This window comes from Guyanagaster necrorhizus (genome assembly GCF_019112545.1).
Source record: "Guyanagaster necrorhizus MCA 3950 unplaced genomic scaffold BT62scaffold_35, whole genome shotgun sequence".
Lineage (NCBI taxonomy): Eukaryota > Fungi > Basidiomycota > Agaricomycetes > Agaricales > Physalacriaceae > Guyanagaster > Guyanagaster necrorhizus.
Window position 1 is genome coordinate 283,117 of NW_025064914.1, and position 4,182 is coordinate 287,298.

Sequence of the window (4,182 nt, forward strand, 5' to 3'; positions counted from 1 at the left end):
AAAGTTTGTTCAGCACCAATCAAGTAGTGTCACCATTCTTCTAGGGCAATCATGATTGCAAGCAGCTCCTTATTATAGATTTCATAGTTCCTCTTGGTGACCAATAGAGCTTTTGAGAGGAAAGCCACAGGTCACTATTTTCTCTTCTGATCCTGGGAGAGAATGGCTCTGATGGCTCTTTCACTTGAGTCAGCCTCAATTTGGAACTTTCCATCCTGGCTGGGGATGGCAAGTACTACATCTTCTGCCAATTGTCATTTCAAGTCACTGAAGGCCATCTGTTGGGACTGCCCTCAGATCCAGGATGCATTTCCTGTTAGTTGCATCATTGGGCAGACTATCTTGCTATAGTCCTGGATGAATCAGCAATAGAAGTTGGTGAATCCCAGAAACAATTGTAGTTCCTTCTTCTTTGTTGGCTCTGGCCATTCTACTACCCTGGCTACTTTGATGGGATCTATCTGAATGCTTCCTTCACTAATAATCACTCTGAGGTACTCCATTTCCAGCACCTCAAATTCACACTTCTCAGCTTTGAGGAATAGTTTGTACTTCCTCATAAGGGCTAGTACCTGTCATACCAGCTTTCAATGTTCCTCCTTCATTTTTGACATGATGAGGATGTCATCCAGATATATGGTTATCTTTTCAATTATGATAAGGTCTTTGAAAATGTTATTCATCATCCACTGGAAGATGGTGGGTGAATTGATGAGTCCAAAGAACATTACTATAGGCTCAAAGAGTCTCCAGTTGGTCTGGAATGCAGCTTTTCATTCATCACTCTCCTTGATGCATACATTGTTATATCCCCAGCAGACATCAAGTTTAGTGTAATATTTGGCTCCCCTAAGCTTATCCATCAATTCCAAAATCAAGAGAAGTGGGTAGCAGTTCTTGATCATTATTTTGTTAAGCTTCCAGTAGTCTTAGACCAGTTGGAGCTTGCCATCCTTCTTTTTGAAGAAGAAGAAGGAGGAAGCCATAGGTGACTTTGATGGGCAGATCCACCTGCTGAAAAGGTTCTTATCTAAGAACTTGTCCAGTTCCTGTTGTTTATAGTTGCTATATAGACATGTTTTGCAATTGAGGTTAGCATTTGCATTCAGAATCAACTTGATTGCATGATCCTATGGTTTTAGTTCTGGGAGTTTATCAAAGCTCTCCTTTTCAAAGAGATCCTAGTAGTCTCATGCCCAATTAGGCACCATCTCTTCAAACATCTTTTTCTCCTTCTCTGCATTGGCTTTGGCTGCCAAATCATTGGCATGATGCACTGCCCACATATGCAGTGCTTGTTGTATGTTGACAGTGAGGATCATTTCACCATCCTCCATTTCTTTATCCCACCTATCTTCAGGGTCTTCATCTGATAGTTCAAAGAGAATTTTCTGACATTTGCAATATGCAAAGATTATTTTCCCAGTTTTTCAGTTAACCAGAAGGTTATGGCAGATTAGCCAGTCATGGCTAAGGAATATTTCCTTTGTTCTAAGATCCATTACTGCCAGGTCAATTTGTTCAGAGTGATCTCCAGTGGTAAATTGGAGTTCCACAAATTCAGTTATTGATCCTGCCTGGTTCTTTGTTTTGTCAGCATTATAAATGGGGATAGAGGCAGCTGTTGCCCTGGTGGGAAGTTTGTGATTGTTGACAAAAGCATAGTTTATGGAACTGCCAGTGCAGCTGCTGTTGATCAGTGCTTCTATCATATGGGTGATTCAATTAGTGAGGGTTTTGATTCAGGCTTTAGTGATTAGGTCCTGGCCTGAAACCTTGATGCATCATATGTATCTCTGGGGCCCTCATAATTTGTTGAGCCATTTCAGAGGTTGATACTGCTCTGCATTCTTCATTCCTTTAATCATCTCATCAATGACTTTCTCAACTCAGATTCTATGTATCCAGTTCTTGAGAATGGCTTTGGCTGCTTCCTCTGTTGATGCTTCTCAGATGGCTCTCCAGGTCCATTTGGTGTTGAATGGTTTGAGCCAGTGAGTGGAGGTCTCTCCTCCTGTTTGGCCTGTGAGCATTTGAGTTTTGGTCTTAGGCAATTCTTTGGTGTGTGGTGTGGAAGATTTGGGTATATTCAAAGGCACACATAATTTAAGCATAGAGATAACTACAGAGGTACTATTAGTCTGTCCAGCAGCTATTGGTTACACACCATAAAGTTCTTTGGCCAACCCAGTGGAATTGCTCACTGGTTGGCACTGTCTTTTACTTCTTCAATCTTGGTCTCCATGCTGAGTTTCTCTGCTTCCTTTTGCAGTTTGGTGATTTAGGCCTGTATGTCTTCTCAGATCCATTTCTTCTCCAGGCAGTCCTTCAGGCAGTCCTTTGACATGTGGCCCTTTTGGCTACAGTTAAAGCATTTGCCTTCTTTCTTTATCTGATCAATGTCTATGAGCCTCCCTGCCTCTGTATATGTCATTCCAGTTCCTGTCTTCTGCATACTATAAGAGGTGCTGGCCATTGATGATTCTGTTTTGGCAGTGCTAGGTGGGCTGTTATTCTTGGGTCTAGAAGATGAAGATTGGTTTGGCTTTCAATAATCCTGTAAGTTGTTTTGCTCCACCTTTTGTCATTGCTGCTCTTTATATATCTCAATGATCTGTTCCTTCCACTTGTTATAACCTTGTGGGATGAATTTCCTGATAGCCAAAATTATCATAATGTAGGAGGGTGAGGATCCTCTCTTGAGAGCCTCTACCATTTGTTCATCATCTGTAACATCATCCCATATTTCTGTTGCAGGATGACACAAGTACCTGATGTCAACCTTATATAAGCATAGACAGTTTTGTTCTGAGTCGATGGTCAATTGCCTTTAAGCAATTGATCATTGTACTCAGGTAAGTAGTAGTCATATGTACCTCTGCCTTCAAGCAATTGACCGTTGTACTCAGTCTGGCCTATTATCCACTGCATAAAAGTAACCTGCCTGCAACAGGTTATGGGCCCCATGCTTTAAGGCCTATTTCGAGTTTTTTTTCCTTCGCATCTTGCCTGTGCCCTGCTATCTCTCCATCAGTCATTTCACTACTGAAACGATATCACTACATACATCATGCCATCCTTCGACACAATCAAAAAAGGCTTCAACAATCTAAATGCCTCCAACTATGGCGAGTGGGAAGAAAACATGTCAGCCTTACTCAAAACTCACTGAAAGTACCTTATCACCATTGGCTGTGACCCTGAACCAGAGTTTGCAGACCCCAAGAAGCCAACATACCAGGAGAGAAAGGACTGGAAGGACTGGAAGGAAACTCAGGTATCAGCTGCTGGCACAATCTATCTCTGCCTTGATGAATCCCAGAAGGCTCATGTCAAGAGCTGTCTTGACAATCCAGAGAGGATGTGGGACACATTAAAGGCACACTATCAGCAAAGAAAACTGGTGACTTGATTTGTAGCCTATGACAGCTTCTTCAATCTCAAGAAGGAGACAGAAGAATCACTTCCAGACCTTGCCAGTTGGGGCACTCAAATCATGAGTTGTATCTGTGCTCTGCATCCTGCTCATTTTGGCCTCCAGCAGTCAGAAGAAGAGCTTCTTGTTATGGCCCTGATTCGTGCACTCTCTCAGCCCAAATTTGGAAACTTCGTCACATCACTATTCCTTCTCTCCGATAAACTCACTCTCGAAGGACTCCACACTGCATTTCACAATGAAGAAAACAATCAGAAGCTGTATGCTGGTGATCCAGCAGTCTCTGTCACTCTCAAAGCCACACCTTTCCATTCAGCCACAAATCGGGCTACCAATGCCACTGCAAAATGTGGATGGTGCCTTCATGAGAATCATGCAGAAGAAGAATGTATAACCAAGAAGTTTTCACTTAAACAGGACCATGAACATGCTGCTGACCATACTGCTGGGAAGCATCATCACAAGGGGGCTGGAAAGAAGGACTCAGTGATATGCAGGCTACATGTTCAGCCCTATAATTTGCAAATTCTGCATAACACACTAGAATATGCTAGTAACTGAGAATCATTAGCCAGTAGAGGACTATGGCTGAGGCTCTGAGCTGATAGTCATGCTAGTCACCAATACTAAGTCCAAAAGGGACTTTGTAAAATAACATGGCCTAAGGATAAAAATCCTAAGTCAGGTTGGAACTTAGAAAAGTTCAGCACCACACCTTGGAAAATACTAAGTCCAAGTTGGACTTA